At 35.1% G+C, this 21,206-nt stretch overlaps 1 long non-coding RNA gene and 1 other non-coding gene across 4 annotated transcripts; one reads left to right on the forward strand and one right to left on the reverse strand.

The window, feature by feature from the left end:
- Positions 1-662: 662 nt before the first annotated feature.
- Positions 663-769, forward strand: LOC120089619 (small nucleolar RNA R71). Its single transcript, XR_005485292.1, has one exon. It is a non-coding gene; the product is annotated as a small nucleolar RNA R71 (small nucleolar RNA).
- Positions 770-14,776: 14,007 nt separating this feature from the next.
- LOC120089482 (uncharacterized) lies at positions 14,777-19,167 on the reverse strand. Of its 3 annotated transcripts, XR_016523785.1 has the most exons (5): positions 16,440-19,167; positions 15,814-16,372; positions 15,648-15,735; positions 15,181-15,575; positions 14,777-15,106 (listed from the first exon to the last, which is right to left on the reverse strand). It is a non-coding gene; the product is annotated as an uncharacterized LOC120089482 (long non-coding RNA). The 3 variants fall into 3 exon arrangements; XR_016523784.1 differs by having other exon boundaries at positions 15,814-19,141; XR_005485188.2 differs by lacking the exon at positions 15,648-15,735 and having other exon boundaries at positions 15,814-19,126.
- Between the last annotated feature and the right edge of the window lie 2,039 nt (positions 19,168-21,206).

Below are 21,206 nucleotides of genomic sequence, written 5' to 3' on the forward strand. Positions count from 1 at the left end.
TCCCAGCTGAATTTCGAGATTTCGAATGGATGTTGCTTGATTTTGAAGCACTGATTTGTTTTTCTCAATGTACTTCTTCAACAAGCTCTCTAAGGACGAAGGTTGTGGTGTTTGCGAGTTGCTAGCTTGACAATGTGTTGGACCATTGTTTTGCGGGAAAAATCCAGGTGGCCCTCCTTTTTATGCCACTGGTTGGAAGTTTTCTTGTTGATTTTTCCACGCAAAATTTGGGTGGTTTCTCCACCTGTGGTTGTATGTATCGGAGTAGGGATTAGCACACTGATTGCGAGTTTTCTGGGCATTCTTCCATCAAATGAGCATCTCCACATATGACACAACATGCAATCGTTTGAGCAATTGCATTGACCTGCCCTTTCTTCGCTCCCGTCCTGTTAATTCTGATGCCTTGTATCAAACTGATCAATGCAATCATTTGATTTTTAAGGGATTCGATTGCCTCGTTGTTTGCGTCATTATTTTTTATGCTCAATCTCCGATCGCTCTGTCTCCAGTCCTTGTGAATTTTAGAGATGCGATTGAGGATGTTCTTAGCCTTCTTATATGTTTTGTCTAGCAGACCACCAGCAGCTGCAGCATTGGCAGCGGTCTGCGAAGAGGGATTTAGTCCTTGGTAAAAAATCTCCATCTGCAGGCAGTCTGGTAAGCCATTATGTGGACAGTCTCTTACCAATCACTTAAACCTCGCCCAAGCATCGCTGAGCGATTCGTCATCTTTTTGTTCAAAATTTGTTATTAATTTCCTTCTCCTGGCATTCTCGGTTGGTGGGAAATACTTCTTCATAAACTTTTCGAGGACTTACTCCCACGAGGTTATCTCCCCCAGTTCGAGAGAATATGCCCATTTTCTTGCCTAATCTCACAAAGAAAATGGAAACAGAGTTAGTGAAACTTCTTTGGTGGAGATATTCGGGAACACAAAAGTGTTGCAGATTTCTATGAAGCTCCGGAGGTGGGAGTGCGGGTCTTCGCCACGCCTCCCTCCAAACTTCCCAGCAACCTGGATCATCTACAACATTATCGGCTTCATTTCAAATCTTGATCCATCTAATTCTGGCCACATGATTCCTGGAGAGAAATCATAGAGGTTGGGCGACGCAAAGTCCCGAATGGGTCTATTGTGGTCATTCACTAGAAGGATGGGGTTGGCCATTATATTTTTCGCATTTGCGGCCCTTGGTTCCTTGTTGTTCTGCCATTCTTGGGGTTCTATCTTGTTGTTGGCGGTTGTCTCTCAGTCTGCATCGAAATGTTCTTTCAATCTCTGGGTCGTAATTCGCCAGAGATTGAGAGCTGCAAAGAAATCAGAAAAATTACCGTTAGCACACTGATTTGCCGAAGTCCCCGGCAACGGCGCCAAAAACTTGATGCGTTATTTTATGAGATGAAATTATGGATGAAATGCGGTGATGGAAATGCGTTGAGCAAAAATTTTTCTTTGTGGAATCCAAGTATAAACCCCACTGAGTTTCCTGGTAAGTCCAGGGTCGAACTCAGGTATTTGGGAAAATGGTATGCGGTGGTAATTTTTAGGAAGACTTTGCGGTAACCGATAACTCAAATAGTTGTTTGGTTTGTTGTTTGCGGTAATAAAAATAAACAAATGCAGCAGAGTTTCGAAAAGAGTTAATAAAATAGAAGATGCGATGAGTATGCGGTGAACGGGTTGAGAAGGGTTCGGCTAACACTTCCTAGGATGTGTTCATGTTATGCGACCATGCAACGCACAGACAATAGTAAACCATCTCTCGATGCGAATGCTACGGCTCTAATGCTAGAATGCATGCAATATATGTGATAAGTCTATAGGACGTACACATAAGCCTTTATTCTTATTTATGCGATGACAAAATGACACACACACAAATAAGGCGACCACATAATATCATACCTATCTCTAGGGTGCATGCGATGCAGGTCGACAAACAGAGCTTATCTCTAAGTCCCTATCGCTTGCTTATGCAATTCTAATCATGCTCTCTCGAGTCTAGATTCTAACCTAACTCTCTCATGTCTTAGGTTCTTTCTTTAGACTCTCTCTCAAGTAGCTCTAAAGGGGTATTGGGCATAACATAAAACAAGATAATCGCATGCGATGAAGATCCTAGGTCATGTTAGCTTAGTTCTTCTCAACCCATTCGATAAGTTTAGCTACTCATGCAAGCTAAGAGAGTGAACAGATGTAGAATAAGAACTTCCATTGTATAAATATAAAGTTGAAATACAGAATAACAATGCAAAAAGTGAATAAAGAGCCTCGTAGCAATCTCTTGCTTCCTAAGCTTTTACACTGTCTTTTCTACTCTTGTTCAAAAGATAGTCTTGCTCTCACGAGAGTCGGCGCGCTCTCTACTTTCTACACCTCCGGTTCTCTCTCGTGTTGCCCATAGCAATCTTCCGGCGTCTCTTCCTTTCTTTTTCTCCGCCTTAAAATAAAAAGGAAAACTATGGACAAGGATAAACTATGAACAAAAAGAACCAAACTGCTGAACCCCTTTTTTGAAGGTTGCCTTCGGTATTTATAAAGCTTCAGGGTAAAAGGTGGCTTCTCTCTTATGATTGCACAGATGGGATGGCTTTAATTCTCTCACTGATGCATCGAATATTTATCACCAAAAAGCTGAGTGTACTTGTTATCGTTAGCGGCTTGTTAACTTAATTCGGATTCGACCGTCATCAGCTTTATGTCCCACCATGATTAATTATGCTTTTCACCCAGATGCGCCCACCAAGTTGTGCCGACTCTATTTGAAAATATTTCTTGAGCAGATGTTTGCAAGCATAAATCACCGCAAAGCCTTGCAGTAATACTGCGCTTGACCATTGATTTCTTGTGATCGCGCTTTCTGCCTTGAGTCAACGCATATTCTGCAGAAAACATACAAAAATTAACTATTTCTATGCGATGGACGCACGCGACCACAATGTTATGAACTTAATGCTTTTTGGACGCATTCTAACATATTTTATTAAATTTCTAATATAAATATAATATTTCGTAATAGTGTTACTATGAAAATATTATAAAATTAGAATTTGTAGCATTTGATATCAATAGTAATAATTATTTTTCATTAGTGTTTGATGCCAAAATATACCTGGATGCCATAGAAATGTGATCATCATAAAATAATTTTTCTTCCTAAAGCTTGTCGTAAATGGAGGCACTTGAGGCTCCAAAATTTTAAATCAATATGTTAGAGAATAAATTCTTCTACATTTCGGATATGCTTCTGCAATAGCAATATCGAGAGAAAGGTTTTAAACAGTATTCTGAATTGATTTCATGTCTTCTCGTGGTCGAATGATGCGGTAATGGAAATACGTTGAGCAACAAGTTTTCTCAGCAGAATCCAAGTATAAATTCCACTGAGTTTCCTGGTAAGTCCAGGGTCGTACTCAGGGACTAGGGAAAACGATATGCAGTGGTAATTTTCAAGAAGACTTTGCGGTAACCAAGACATCAAATAATTGTTTTGGGTTGTTGTTTGCAGTAATAAAATAAATGAATGCGGTGGAGTTACGAAAAGAGTTGATAATATGGAAAATGCGATTAGTATGCGGTGAACGGGTTAAGAATGGGTTCGACTAACACTTCCTATGATGCGTTCATGTTATGCGATCATGCAACACACATACAATAGCAAACCATCTCTCGACGCGAATTTTACGGCTTCTAATACTAGAACGCATGCGATATATACGATGAGTCTATAGAACCTACACATAAGCCTCTATTCTTATTTATGTGATGACAAAATGACACACACACAAATAAGGCGACCCCATAATAACATAACATATCTCTAGGGTGCATGCAATACAGGTTGGCAAACAGAGCTTATCTCTAAGTCCCTATCTCTTACTTATGCAGATCTAATCTTGCTTTCTCAAGTCTAGATTCTAATCTCATTCTCTCAAGTCTTAGGTTCTTTCTTTAGACTCTCTCTCTCGAGTAGCTCTAAAGGGGTGTTGGGCACAACAGAAAAATAAGATAATCGCATGCGATGAAGATCCTAGGTCATGTTAGCTTAGTTCTTCTCAACCGATTCGATAAATTTAGCTACTCAGGCATGCTTTCAAGAGAGTGAACAGATGTAGATAACGAAATTCCATTGTATAGATATAGAGTTGAAATACAAAATAACAATGCAAGATGAGAATAAAAAGCCTGATAGTAATCTCTTGCTTCCCAAGGCTTTTACACTGTCTTTTCTACTATGTTCAAAAGATAGTCTCGCTCTCGCGAGAGTTGCCCCGCTCTTTACTTTCCCCGCCTCTGGGTTCTCTCTCGAGTTTCCCTAAGCGATCTTTCGACGTCTCTTCCCTTCTCTCGCTCTGTCTTCTAAATAAAAAGGAAAACTATGAACAAGGCTACTTTATCTAAGGGAAAATTCTCTAAGTGTCCGAACTCCTTTGCTGAAGGTTGCCTTCGGTATTTATAGAGCTTCAGGGTGAAAGGCGGCTTCGCTCTTATGATTGCACAGATGAGATGGCTTTAATTCTTTGACTGATGTGCCAAATATTTGTCACCGAAAAGCTGAGTGTACTTGTTATCGTTAGCGACTTGTCAACTTAATTCGGACTCGACCATCATCAGCTTTTTGTCCCATCGTGATTAATTATGCTTTTCACCCAGATGCGCCCACCAAGTTGCACCGGCTATATGCGACAATCCTTCTTGAGCCGATGTTTTCGAGCACAAATCACCGCAAACCCTTGCGGTAACGCTACGCTCAACTGCTGCTTTCTTATGATCGCACTTTTCGCTTTGCGTCAACGCATATTCTGCATAAAAATACAAAATTTAACTGCTTTTATGCGATGGATTCATACGATCGCAATGCTACGAACTTAAGTCTTGTTGGACGCAATCTAACATATTTTATCAACGTAAACCTTCGTTGTTTAATAACTTAGTACTGTAATAACGTGCATTTCTGCCCATTATCAGTGAACAAAATAACGAGTTATTGATGAAAAATCATGAATCTCAACCAACTAGAACAACACCATTCCCTGAAGCGAATGTTGTGAATGTTAATAACCATTGTCGAGGTCGTGACTGTGGAAGAGGAAGAAATAATTATTATTTTCGTGGTGGTCGTTCTAATCATTCAAATTTCAAAAGAACCACACAAAATGATGATACAAAAGAAAAGCTCCACAAGATAAGAGTTCAAAGGATGTTGAAAATAAATGCTTCCAATATGGAATGACTTGGCAATAGTCACGTACATATCGTATGTAAAAACACTTAGTTGATCTCTATCAAGCCCACTTACTTAGTTGATCTCTATCAAGCCTTCCCGATGGAAAAAGAGAAAAATATGGAAGCAAATTCTGCATACCATGATAATGACATATTTCACCCATCCCATATGACAGATTTAGATATGGCAGACTTCTTTGAATCTCCTGAAGAGAAAATCAACAAGATTGATGGAACATCAAGTGTTTGTTTTCTTTAACTTTAAAAATATTTATATTTAATGTTTTTTTTTATTAATCTTAATGTTTTTTTTCCTTCTCTTAGTAGATGTTAACCTTTGTATATTCCAAATGTTGTTTTTCTTATAGTAATTATTTTCTTTTAATGAAGAAACCTGGATCATTTTCATATTTTGGATGACTAAAATATGAGTAAAAATTATCTATGTCTACTAGACAAGTGCAACTACACTTATAATACTTACAAGTAAAAAATATTTTTCCAATCTGACAATGTTGGTGGCAAAAGTCAATACGATATCAAGTTCTGCAAACCTGATTGAAGGCTTTGGAAAAGAAAATACTATTTTGCCTAGAGAAACAAAATTTACAATTGATAATGCATTGTTCTCTAGTCAATCAAAGAGAAATCTACATATTTTTAAAGATATACATTGCAACGGTTATCATATTGAGACCGATAGCAAAAATAGTATGGAGTGTCTTTATATCATATCTACTGTCTCAATGAAAAACGTATACTAGAAAAGTTACTGGCTTTATGTTCTGGATTATATTATACTCATATACGAGTAATTGAAACATATGCAATAATGAACCTGAAGTTCATGAATCCAGACAGATTTACAATTTGGCATGACAGATTAGGTCATTTAGAGTTTATAATGATGAGAAGTATTATTGAGAATTCAAATGGACATCCATTAAAGAGCCAGAAGATTTTTCAATCTAATGAATTATCATGTGATGTTTGCTCTCAAAGAAAATTAATCATTATACCATCACCCATCAAAGTGAGGACTGAATCAATTACATTTTTAGAATGAATTCATGGTGATATATGCGGACCTATTAACCAACTAAGTGGACCATTTAGATATTTTTTGGTATTAATAGACGTATCAAGTAGATGGTCACACATGTTCTCATTATCAAGTCGAAATCTTGCATTTGCTAGATTACTTGCTCAAATAATTAAGTTAAAATCACAATTTCCTGATTATACAATTAAAACCATTCATCTTGATAATGTTGATGAATTTACATCACTAGCTTTTGATAATTATTGTATGTCAATTGGGATAAGTGTTGAACATCCTGTAGTTCATGTTCATACACAAAATAGTTTAGCAAAATCCTTCATAAAACGTTTACAGTTAATTGCTACACCATTGCTTATGAGAACTAAGCTTCCTACATATGTATAGGAACATGTTCTTTTGTATACAGTGTTACTTGTACGCATTAGGCTATTATCTTATCGTCATTAAAATTAACTTATGGTCATGAGTCAAATATTTCACATCTGAGAAATCTTGGATGCACAATATGTGTTCCAATTGCTCCACCACAATGTACTAAGATGGGTCCTCAAATGAGGTTAGAAATATATATTGGATATGATTTTCTGTCAATTATCAAATATCTTGAACCCCTGGCAGGTGATGTATTTACTGCACGTGTAAACCCTGAACCCTAATTTCCCTACCTGTGTGTTCGTTGATTTCGTGATTCGAGCTTAGAAGTGTATTGTATATAATAATTGGAAAAGTAAGTATAAATATAAATGATGCGTTGATGCGTTGTAACACGTTGATGCATTAGTGATGTGCAACAGGACCCATGACACTCATTTATTGACGTTCAAGTTTTCCTAAATCAGATCCAAGTATAAATCCAACTTAGGTTCCTGGTAAGTCCAAGGTCGAACTCAGGGATTTAGATTACAGCTAACGCAGACCTTGCGTTGTAACTGTTGTAGGGATATCCTAAGTGTATGGAGAAATGAGTTATTTACACTATGGTGCTGTGTGTGTGTGCAAGAAGATACAAAAGGGTCGAGTAAAGAATGATGGGTCGTGTGAAAATGGAGTTTGATGCAAGTGATATGCGTCGATCTAAGTTGGATGTACACGAACAAGAATATGATGCAAATGAGATGACTTGTTTATCTCCATTTATGTGTTAGAATTTATTCAACACTTCTCAATGCGAATATCATATAATACCTATCTCTAATACAGAATGCAATAAAACACCAGTGCGTCTATCTCTAGATATACTAGGCGTTCTAACTTGATGATGGCTTACTTATTCTTTAGAATAGTTAAGCTAAAGATGCTTTTACCAGTTGATTTAGTTGGCTTAAGCGTTCGCAAAGGAATTTTGCATGAAGTATAGATGCATCCAACATAAACAAGAAATAACAATGGCAAGGTATGATAGATCAAATAAGTGAATTTATAAAGAAACTGATTGTCTTTATAAAACCAATACTTAATCAAATGAAAAGATGAATGCGATAAGTAAGATGAAATGGAAGAAGTCAAGCCGCAGAGTACAATCTCTTGTCCTCTTTGGCTCAATTCTAGTTGTGTACAACCACTTGTGGAAGAATTGGAAGAAGTGTCTCTCTCGAGCTCGGCTTCCTCCGCTCCTTGATTGGCGATGGTGATGGTTCTCTTCCTGCTTGTTCTTCTCGGCACCATAGTACAGCTCTAAAGATCTAAAACTAAGACTAAGCTAAAACTGAGACTAAAAACTAAGAGTTGAGAACTCAAAACTTCAAACTCGGTGGGATTTCTTCTATTTATAGGTGTCGGTCTTCTCCAACTTGATGATGGGCAGCATTAAATTTCATACCCTGGTTAGCTGCCTGACACTCAGATGCTTTTTAGACGCTGCTCGCTGCAGGTGCCCATGCTTGCAAGTGGTGATTTGACACAAACAACCTGAATCAATGAATCTTCCTTGCGTTGAATCCCTCCGACGCATGCCCCATGCGTTAGACTTTGCCTGCGACACTTTTCTTAATCATGCGTTAGCCTCTTGTTGAGATCCTGCAATATCACGTGTTAGTGCCATAGTGTTTTAGTAATAAACTTTCTTTTGCATGAGTTTGATAATGTTCAATTAATTCCATGTGTTTTCTCTAAAAATGATGAGATTTTATCATCAAAGACCCCAACTGTTCCAACTTATGAGCCACAATAACTTGTATTTCTACAAGTTATCAATGTGTATGTTTATTATTGAGATTAGTATGATGAGTATATAAGAATTAATGTTTAATTGTAGGGAAATGGGTGAAGAATAAGGACTAAAAGGGGAAAATGGGTGAGTATGCAAAGTTTGCTCTCGGGTAAAGTGGTGTGAACCTAGCAAGGGAAAAATTTGGCTAAGTGTTGTTAGGATGTAGCCTATGCTTTAGCCTTGTGTTGGGCGTTGGAGGAGTACTCTTATGCATTGATCTTACTTTTAGAGGTTAGACGAACTCTTGAGGAGCCAGGTGTGGCCGAGAGAAGGGGAACTAGGCGTTAGAGTTGTACACGCCAAGGACATGTTGAGCGCTTGTAACCCTATGCATTGATAAGGCATGCGACAACCAAGGGACTTGGGAGGTTAGTGAGCATGTGGGCAAGGTGTGTTGGGCATGACAAGAGGACGCACGAAAAGAGGTGGCCTTAGCATTGGCACAAGGCTAGGCAACCCAGTGCTTGCGTGCAAGGGAAGCGATGATTGTGGACTATGCATTGAGAGGGGCACACACGGAAAAGGGCTTGGAGGTTAGCTTGCGGCGAGGGGCACACGACAAGATAAGCGATGGGTATTGAAGTGAGCATTGGCTTGGGCGATGGTCTGGTGCTATGCGATGATCAGGCTGGGCGTGCTGCGTTGGTTAGGCCTTGCAAGTTAAAGGCTGGAAGATGCGATGGTGATTAAAGCCAAGAGGCCAAGGCACGAGTGTTGTCCTTAGGACATGTGTTGAAGTTGGCATGCATAGGGGCTGTCGTGTGTTAAAGCTAGCTGAAGGCAAGGCTTGCGTTGATAGCAAGGGAAGCTGATTAGTATTAATTACCGTTAATAGATGCCAACTATCCTAATCATGAGGGATAAGCATACTTAAAGGTGGAGGTGGCAGCTTGCGAAGCACTACATGACTAGCAGACTCCACTATAAATAGAAAGGCTCAATTTCAAAGCTCGGTTTGGGCAAACCATTCGAGCAATTAAAAATATTCCATGGCTATCTAAAAACTAAAGGAATCTAGTTGATGGATTAGGACTGCCAGAAGAAGAATCCACCAAGAACAGGCTAAAAAATTGATGAAATTAAGATAGGACTAGCTCTCGGGTAAATCCAGAGCCTTTATTAAAGATTTGAGGTTTCCGACTAAACCACGAAGATTTTTCAGCTGAAATTTTAAGGTAAGCTTCCTAAGACATTTTGGAACAAGTTTTTAGAAGGAAGTTTCTTGATATAAGCTCTAGAAATTGAGTTATTTAGGAAGAAAGTGGAATCCGAATTTTTTTTGAATAAGCAGGCAGTTGCTTGGGTTGAGTAAGCAAGCAACTCAAATTGGCACAAGGGCACAGGCAAGGCTGAGCGTCAGTGTTAAACTCTATGCATTGAAGGAGAGGGCATGCGTTGAGAAATTGGATGCATAAGTGGTAGTGTGGGCCATTATGTGCGACTTAAATAAACATTTGGAGCTTGCAATGATGCATTGTGGGATGCGTTGATCAAGCATGTTGGCCGCATAGCAAGGACCTAAAGCTCCAAAGAATTTGCTAAGTGTTGAACGCAAAGTAAGGTATGCCTTGGTTTGAAACCATTTAGGGAAAGGCTAAATGCAAGCTTAATTAGGAGACTTAGTCTCACAAGGAGACCATTACTAGAAGTTAACACATGATGTTATATTTTCAGGATTGACACTAATAGGGGAAGCCTATCAACCATAAAAGAGTTTCCCAAAAACTGTGAGTGACAATGTTGATTTACAATATTTTAGAAACCATGTTTTATTAAAGTTTACTCTCATGCTAAGTACTTTTAACTAGTTTCCAAGAAACCTAGCTTTTATGAAATGTATGATTAACGCATAGTGAAGTGAAGCATGTTTTTCCTATGCAAAGTGCTTATGAATAATGCATGTTGCCCCTTTAAAGCTAGTTTACAACATGTTTTAACTAGCTTATTTTCAAATGAATAAAGCATGCAATGATTTTATATTTAAAGCCTTAGTATTGAAATTAAATGCTTTATGATTTAAACGTACATGCTTTAGTAAAAAGGTTTATGCTTGAAATGCTATAAGAAGGATACTGAAGAACTTAGAGAAGATATCCTAATGAAAGTACCTAAGGTATGACGGTACTTGATTATGACCATGTGCATGTAGGTAGTTTGACGTTGAGGAATCGAATAAAAGGATTCTCTCCTGACTAAGGCTTGACGTTGAGGGTTTGAGCCAAATGGGTTCACTCTCAACTAAGGATTAGTTCAACTATGAGTTCAGATGTGATATGTTTATTAAAGGTTTATATGTATAGTTGCTTAGAATGATTTTATATTTTAGTATATAGTTTTCTAGTACAGTTTCAAAGATGAGAACTATGTTTTATAACGTCACTCATTGGGCTAGTAGCTCACCCCGTGTCAAATATTTTCTTTCCCCAGGTAGCGGTTAACTCCCTCGAAAATAACTCTATTGTTGCTCTGCCACGCAAAGACAAGGACTCTAGAAACTGAACAGTTAGGTGGTTGTCTATGAATATTTGTATACGTATTTTGTTGCATATAGGGACTAGGTGGAAAGTTGGGACCCATGAGATCTTGTGTTTTAAATTCTGTACATGTGTTATGTATGAAACTTGTTGACCATAGTTGTTGGTTGTTGTATGCTTGTATTCATATGTTGTCAACAAGATATTTAAACAAATTAACGGCTGTAAGTACCACAAAAGGGTTGATAACTACTGCAATCATATATTTTCTTAGGATAAAAGAGTAGTCTGGGATGGGGTGTGACAACACGATTTGTTGATTGTCATTTTAATGAGACAAATTTTCCAACATTGGGGGGAGGAATTAAGAAGTTGGAAATAGAAACTACATGGAATGCATTGTTATTGTCTCACTTAGATCCCCGTACAGATCAATGTGAACTTGAACTTCAGAAGATAATTCATTTGCAAAATATAGCAAATTAGTTACCATATGCATTTAAGATGCAAAGAAAGTAAGTAAGTCACATACACCAACTGCTAATATTCCATAAATCGATTCCCAAAATAGTAAGTTGTCACTAATGAGTTTGGAACACGCCAAAAGCGTGGTAGACTAGTGGGTTCTAAAGATAAGAATCCTCGAAAAAGAAAAATAATTAATAGTCAAGAAAACTTGGTGAGGATGTAACTACCCATGAAGAAATTCATGATATGAATAATGAGAAAGGTGAAATACCTAAATATAATAATGAGATTTCAATAAACTATGTCATGATAGAAAAAAGATTGAACCGAACTCATGAATTATCTATAACATTTTTGCGTATAATGTTGCTCTTGATATTGAGAATGAGTATTGTGAACCAAAATCTATTGAAGATTGTCGACATAGAAAAGATTAGCTTTAGTAAAAAGAAGCAATCGAGGCAGAATTAAATTCACTTTCAAAACGTTAGGTTTTAGGACTAGTAGTCTAAACACCAGAAGATGTCATACCTGTGAGATACAAATAGGTATTTGTGAGGAAAAGAAATGAAAATAATGAGGTTACAAGATATAAAGCAAGACTAGTTGCATAAGTTTTTTTCACAAAGAACTGGTATTGATTATAAGGAGACATATTCTCCAGTGGTGGATGCAATTATATTAAGATATTTAATTGGTCAAACTATATATGAAAATCTAAACATGCATTTTATGGATGTAGTCACAATATATTTATATGAATCTCTTGATAATGATATTTATATGAGAATCCCAGAAGGATTTAAGGTACCTAAAACATATAAACCAAATTCCTGGGAATTGTATTAAATAAAGTTATAGAGGTCACTTTATAGATTGAAACAATCAGAACCAATGTGGTACAATCGCCTGAGTGGATAATTGTTGAAAGAAGGATATCAAAACAATTCAATATGTCCATGAGTTTTTATAAAGAAATCACGGTCAGAGTTTGTTATTATAACTGTATATGTTGATGATTTAAATATAATTGGAACTCCTAAAGAGCTTTCAAAAGAAATAGAATATCTTGAAAAAGAATTTGAGATGAAAGATCTTGTAAAAACAAAATTTTGTTTTGGCTTGCAAATTGAGCATATAGCATATGAGATATTTGTTCATCAGTCAACTTATATAATAAAAGTTATGAAAAGATTTTATATGGACAAAGCACATCCATTGAACATTCTAATGGAAGTTCGTTCACTAGATGTGAAGAAAGATATATTCCGACCTCGAGATGATAATGAAGAACTTCTTGATTCTAAAGTACCATATCTTAGTGCAATTGGTGCACTTATGTATCTTGCTAATAATACAAGACCACATATTATATTTTCAGTAAACTGATTAACAAGATATAGTTCTTCAACAAAAAGACATTATAACGAAATTAAGCATATACTCTGTTATCTCCAAGGAAGGATTGATATGAGTTTTTTTTTATTCAAATAAATCGAATTTTGATATGATTGATTATGTAGATTATGGATATTTATCTGATCCACACAAAGCAAGATCTCAAATATCTACTCATATGTGGAGGAAATTTTGTATCATGGCGATCAGTGAAGTAGACCATAACAACTATTTCTTCAAATCATGTTGAAATCCTTACAATTCACAAGGCTAGTCAAGAATATATATGGTTAAGATCAATGACTCAGCACATTCGTAGAACATGTGGTTTGTCTTCTAGTAAAAATCTTCCAACAATATTATACGAAGATAACACAATATGCATATCTCAAATCAATAGTGGATATATTAAAGGAGATAAAACAAAGCATATTTCACCAAAGCTTTTCTATACTCATAATCTTGAAGAAAATGGTGACATCACTATACAACAAATTTGATCGTAGGATAACTTGACAGACTTGTTTACAAAATCATTACCAATCACAACTTTTGAAAAACTGGTGCACAACATTGGAATACGACGACTCATAGATCTCTAGTGGTATTTCCATGAGGGGGAGTAAGCATACATTTTAGGAGTATAAATTATATGAAATATGTACTCTTTTCCTTTCACTAGGATTTTCTTTTCCCATTGGGTTTTTTCCTAGTAAGGTTTTAACGAGACATATTTCATATATATAATGGGAATCTAAGAGGGAGTATTATAAATATTATGATAATAGATGCCCATTAGATGCTCGTGCTTAGCGTCCAATGACCATGTGTCATACTCTCATTTTATAAAATGTTGTCCATGTATCTCAATATTACACATTATTAGTATCCATGTAATCCACCTCTTACTTGCCAAATTGCCTATAATTAGTTACATTTGGTAGGTTTAGGAAGACACACACTCATTGGGTAAATTCTATGAAAATTGGAGAAAGTGGAGAATTTAGAAATTTCTTATTTTATATTTTGCTAATTTATTTTATTTTGCTTATTTATATATTATGTTTAATTTATTTTAATATTTATTTATTTTATTATTATATTATATTATATTAATTTTAATATTATATTTTATTAGTATCCATGTTCCCTTGTGCTCCTCAAGTTCACAACATAGAGTTATATTTTAAGAAAATAATTAATAAGCTTGTTAAATAGGAATTGGCATGTTGTCTCTCTCCTTTTTTTTTCCTTCTTTTTTTTAATGTCAGACGGTTCTATTTTGCATCTTTATCATTGTTGTACAGAAATAGTTGGTCGATAATTAAATTTGCAACAAATAAGCTAAAGGTATAAGGTATTTTAGTCCATTCTACAAATTAATGTTTAAGTTAAGGTATAAGCTTAAGGTGTCAATTTTGTGATCTTTAGTCTAGTTGGTCAGGATACTCGGCTCTCACTCGAGAGACCTGGGTTCAAATCCCAACAACGAAATATTTTTTCTTCTATTTTGTTTATTTATTTTTTTTGATTTTTTTTAAATAATGTTTTTTTTTTTAAATATAATGACAAAACTAGGGTTGGAGGGAAACATATTCTTTGGGAAACTATTGACAAAATTGGGGTAGTGGAATTGTGTACCGGGTACACGATTTTCATGTGGCATTCTCGTGTACCCAGTACACGAGTACCGTTTAATCCCGTCAGCATTACATCGGTTGACTGGTTGACCGGTTAGATGCAAACTCGTGGACCCTGTCCACGATTTGCTTATCTTTTTTTCTCTTTTTTTTTTTTTTAAAAAAAGTTTGTTGACTATTTTTTTTAATTGTAGATGTACAACAATATTAAAACTTTAGGAATTGGTCCACAAATTCCTTTATTATTAAACTTAATTATATATTTAATCTACAATGAAAAATTTTGCACTCATATTAAAAAAAAATATATATCATGATATTAAAGAATATTTACAATTAGTTCTTTAATTTACAATTTGAAAATGAAAGTTTACATGAAATTTAAAAATGACCCCCCTGGCCCTTATCCCTCATGGGGTTGTCTTCGTGTCCCTCTAAATTAGATTCACCTTGTTGTCACTATCGTCTACGACGAATATGTCTTCAATCGGTGTCAGGAACATTGAGTCGTCTTGTTTGTTGAATAATACCTTCTACATTGACCAATATTTGCTGACACATTGAGCCTAATTTTGGTAAGTTGTTCTGCACTGAATATTGTTGAACGTCACCGATAAAATTATTCTGTACAATAAAAACATAAATATTAAACAATATTCATATTATATATGGAAAATGTCTGATTTTAAATCTCTTACCATGCAGTAATAGTAAGCGCCGTCAGGTGTGATAAATCGTCTTGTGATCGAATTGTTCCAGAGAAAGTAGTTGTCTGATACAGCTGACCCATTTTTTAATTCTCCCTGTGCACAACGATCATGTCGTCCATGCCAGTAGGATAAATATTCCGCATGGATTCGATGCCAATCTTGGTTGTGCTTACCACTCAAATCGATCTGGTGTAGTGTTGGGAGTGTATAGGACAACGAAGGTATCGTTTGTCGCAGACCGAACTGTCTCAACACATTATCTGGATGATGCCACTCTACTATATGGAAGCATACAAGAGGGCTAAGGTCAACCAGATGTCTTCACCATCACGACAATAATCAGGTAAGGATGACCAAATCTATGTGTATGGCGTCCAAATAATCTGACAAAAAAAAATAATAATAAGTACACATATAAAATATTTTAAATATTCATTTATATACACATTTACTACCTGATTGTGCATCAACATGTCGAATATTTTTCTATACACGAGCAACATATTTGCTGACTATTCAGAGGCAGCTAATATACCACTCCATCTAAAATTATAAAAAATACAATTAATTTATATTCTTACATAAAATGGTAACAAAATAAATATATAAATGAAATAATACCTAACACTAAGTGGACGATGATCTGGGGCCTGTAGTTGGACTTGTGGTGCTATAATTGGAAATCGATCATAAGCCCATACTTGTAATAGTATCAGTGGCCCTGCTATTTTCAACGCTTGTGCATTGAAAGCCCGACAAAGTTCTCTATACAACCATACAAGACATGCACCACCCCATGAGTACGTACTGGCGTGCTCGAAATCAGACAGTATTGGGAGAAACATGAGATACACTAGAGTATTTGACTTGTTAGAAAATAAAAATCCTCCACAGGATGTATGCTCGTGTGTACCTACGGACGTTGATGTCGTCGGCATCGGGAGGTAATTCTGGAAACTGTGATGCCAATCAAGTGATACTCAATCTTGATCCCTTCAGATCCTCTAGTAGAACACCTAAGAGCTCTTCACAAACGTTCTTCCAGTCATACTGTAGTGAACCTGTCAATTTGGTTGCCTGTCCACTCGTAACCCAAATTGTATGGCAACATCCTATAGCGTAATCGTAGATTCTCCACAAGGCAGGTGAAATGTGTGAGTTTCTGGTCTCCAACGCTCAACTAGAGTAGTAATAAGGTGTCAATCAAGCTGGATGAAACCAATTTGTGCAACCCCAAGAAAACCTACCTGCTGAACATATGGAATAATGCGGTGATCAAATGGGATAGTATGTTGTGCAGTTGTCTCCCTTCTCCGAAAACTCAACACTACAATGTAAGAACTATCCCATACTGTCTGTGAACAATACATATTTTGTTGGTATAATTGTACAGGATTAGAAGGACCGGGCTCCATTACCTAAAAAGTTCAAATTACATTACATAATAAAATCTATGACATAAAAGATACATAAAAAGTACATAAAAAGATACAATTACATAAAATAAATTTATTACATAAATTCATTATAAGTATATAAAGAATATAAGTACATAAAATATACAATTACATTAAAAATATAAATACATAAAGAATACAAATACATAAAATATACAATTAAATGAAAAATATAAACACAATTAAATGAAAAATATAAACACATAAAGAATATAAATACATAAAATATATAATTACATGAAAAATATAAATACATAAAGAATACAAATACATAAAATATACAAGTAAAAAAAATACACCTAATGACCCGAAGACGACGAAGCACCCAGTGTACGTTGTGGACAAGTGCGTCTATTATGTCCTTCTCTCTTGCAAATTGTACATCACACTTTTTGGCTTGCTTCTTTCCAATCCATTTCATTATGAATGCGCGTACTTTTTGGCTGACCTTGTTCTTTTAGTAAGTCCGCATTTGGACGAACTTCTATAAATGATAATTCTGCCCAATAATCTGGGTGTTGAATTAGATGTAAGCGGCATTCATAACAACGCTTGAAATTGGACAATGTGTAGTATTCATCAATAACTGGTAGGTATGTCATACGCATGTAATTACAAACTGCAATAATATGAGAGCATGGAATCTTGAATGATTGCCACTTATTGCAAGAACATGTTCCTTCTTTTAATCTCAAAACTTGGGTGTGTTGTCCTTTATAGGGAGAAATCATACTTATGCCAGTTTGTACTTCGAAAGTTTGACTTTCCCTGGTAATGGATGTCACTATATGTGTCAATATTCGTTTTTCTCACCTCTTCAGTTTTTTTAGGGCATATTCTCTATATATGTCCCCACGATCGAGTGCTTCACTGATTTCTTGTCTCTGGCGTTCAAAATACATTATTGTGTATTAGCCTAACCAAAGAAGTAACTGGTAACATTCTAGCACCTTTGAAAACAACGTTTATGCATTCAGCTGCATTGCTTGTCATCCACCCATAGCGGTACCCACCGTCGTGTGACTGTGTCCATTTTTCCAAGTCAATGTCTGAAAAAAATTTAAGACATTCAGGGTGCAATTGTTTCAATTCTTTCATGCACCGAATGAACCTATGCCTTTGGTGTTGATTTTCGGCCTTAAACACCAAATTTTAATTGCTTTGATTTGTATTTTGTATTGAAATTATTGGCAACATGGCGAAAACAATATCGATGGTACGCTCTGGGTTCACTCCAACCAATTTCTTCATTATTAATTGCAGCAAGAATGCTCTTATGTCTATCAGTAATCAAGAAAATACCCTCTCTTTGGGTAACATATTCACGTAATGCCCACAAAAACCATGACCAACTAGACGAATTCTCACCTTCGACGATAGCAAATGCAAGGGAAAATATATGTCCGTTTGCTTCAATAGATAAGGCTGTCAATAATTTCCCCTTATACTTTCCGTAGAGATGAGTTCCATCAATCTGGATTTATGGCCTACAATGATTGAACCCTTCTCTTGCAGGACCAAAAGACCAAAAAACTCGTCTAAAAATAGTCGTACTTGGCACATCAGAAGGAAGGAAAAACTAATCTGTTCGTGTTCCTAGATTATAATGAACAAGAGCACTCAACCAATACAGAAGCTCCGAATATGATTTCTCCCAATTACCAAACACAACAATCAACGCTTTTCTCTTGGCTTGCCACATCCGTCCATAATTGATATTATAGCCATATTGTTTTTTAATGGCTTCTTGGAGTAGGGCCACAGATACTCCAGGATCAACTCTAACCAAATTTTGAATTTCAATACTCATGAAATTTGAATCAAGCTGTGAATCCTATGTCAATTTTGAAAACAAATATGAGTGTTCTTCTTGAAGTTTGGTTGATTTCGAACATCCCATGAGTTTTACGCCAATATGTCCGTAACCTCCAAGCACAACCGTCACTCCATGATTTACATTTAACATACCAAAGATAGATCCTGATTTGATTCCACTACGAAAATTTAGTAGTGTTCTGTCACACATTATTTTTTACAGTAAGCTGTAAATCTTCTTTGATATTAAAAAAATATTCTTAAAAAATATTCCTTTTTGTATTAAACTACAGTTATCTACACCTATATTCCTTTCTTCCAAAGTAGACCTTAGTTCACACGTTGAATTTGTCATTTCCCAATCTATTTGGGTGAACAATTCGGTACTAACTCAAGATCACGTTCCCCACTATTATCGTTTCTAAGTAATTCATCAACTTCAACGTCAATGTTACTATCTTCATCATTTCCAGGTTCAAGAATAACTAAATCTTTAAGACGCATCGACATATTTATTATGATTTTTTTCAACTGTTATAGTTGACAAAAAAAATATGTTAATATGTCAACCCAACAAAATCCAATTTCTAAGTTTAACATATAAGATCTAAATATTATACATTTAAATCAGCCCAAATCTAAGATTTATAAACTAGATATTTAAATCAGCCCAAACAAATAAAAAATATATGACCTAAAATTTAAGATTTATAAACATATAATCAGCCCAACAAATACATATATTTCTAAGTTTAAATCAATCCAAATAAATAAAAAAAATATAAGATCTAAGATTTATAAACATATACATATAAGATCAGCCCAACAAATACATATAAAATCAGCCCTACAAATTCATATATTTCTAAGTTTAACATACATATATTTGTAAGTTTAAATCAGCTCAAACAAATAAAAAATGATAAGAACTAAGATTTAAGATTTATAAACATATACATATAAGATCAGCCCAACAAATACATATAAGATCAGCCGAACAAATTCATATATTTCTAAATTTAAATCAGCCCAAACAAATAAAAAAATATAAGATCTAAGTTCGGATGATTATATATTGAAAAACAACTAGAGAAAGAATTTTACCACAGAAGTGTTCAGAGGATTTTGGACGGACGAACAAATGGTGGACTCGGTGAAGAAAATCGAGCAAAAGAAGCAAGATTTCGGAATTTTCGAAAGGCAGAAAGCAAAATCGAGCAAAATCGTTCGGAAGATCTCGATGAGGAAGAAGAAAGGGAGAAGCTCTCGGTGAGGAAGAAGAAGGGGTGGGCGGCGATTTAATAGAGAGGAAGTCATGTACCGGGTACACGATTTAGAGCTAATTGTCTACGACATGCAGTTAGCTCAAAACATGTTCATCATATGGCCGAGCGAAGCGCACCTGCACCTGTCTTTGTGAAGGGTGAAGGTGAAGCAACCTAGCATCACTTTAGATAGGAGCAGAATGGATGACTTACAACGGTACACGATTAAGGTGTAAAAACCATTTTTGGGAATACTTTCCCTCCAACCCTATTTTTGTCATTATATTTTTTTAAAAAAAATTATTTAAAAAAATTATTTTTTTTAGCATTGCATGCTTTTATTAATAAAATTCTTATAAATAGAAAAATTCCAAAAATATTTATACTTTATAATAAAAAATTCTAAAAACACTTTTAAAACTTTTTGCTATAAAGTGTAAATATTTTTAAATATTCTTTCATGTTTAAAAAGACCCTACTATTATTATTATTGTTATTATTATTATTATTATTAAGCTCCGTATGCATATTATTTAGATATTTCAATAGTGTAAAGTATTTACCATATTAATTTACTATATTGTCATTGTGGGACCAATTTCATCCAATTATATTTAATATATTAGACTAATGTAGTTTTATTTTAATGGTAAAAATATTATATTGGTCTAAGTATTTTTTGTTTTTGTTCATTTTGGTACTCGTATTTATTAATTTTTTTTCTAACAGGTCATTGCATTTTTTATCTTACAGGTTTTTGACCTATTTTACATATATATATTTTTAATTCATGGAATTTCTTAGATATAAAATTGAAAATTGTTTAAGATTTTATTACACATCAAATTCAATTTTAGGTTTAATAGCATTTTGATCCAAGCTTTCTGATTTGACATTTTAACGTCTAAGATTTGAGAAAAACCCTTATTTGGCTCCCATTATTTTTTATTTAAAAATTAAAAAATATAAAAAAATACTTTTAATGTCTACACTTTTCTCCCTCTTCCATTTGTCGTCGTCCACTGCTGTTTGACCGCCTCCATCTGTGAAAGCCATTCGTTTCAGATTTGAAATTAAGGGAAACAAAAGGATCTCCCTTCGTTTTAGATGTAAAATGAAGGTCCCTTCATTTCTAGATATTTGTTCATTTCAAATGGAGAAAACAAGAGGAGCGAAAGGTTGTGGTAAGCAGATAGTGGCAACAAGTGATAAATGGGAGGATGGAAAAAGATGGGAGAAAGAGGGAAATTTCTAGTTTCCTAAATCTCGTGGATCTCGTAACTTGTTTATAAATACAAATTATTTATTTCATATAATAAGAAATATTTTATTCACATTTAGATTGCATTAACTCAATTCAATAAATTAAGATCTAAGGTTATTTAATGTAGTTTGAACAATATGTGATAGACATACAAGTGGATCATGGTCAAGTAATAACCTAAGAAGTCTATAATATATAAATAAGGTTGAGTAC

Source organism: Benincasa hispida, chromosome 10, assembly GCF_027475165.1.
Source record: "Benincasa hispida cultivar pf3 chromosome 10, pf3_genome.v1.1, whole genome shotgun sequence".
NCBI classification, from domain to species: domain Eukaryota; kingdom Viridiplantae; phylum Streptophyta; class Magnoliopsida; order Cucurbitales; family Cucurbitaceae; genus Benincasa; species Benincasa hispida.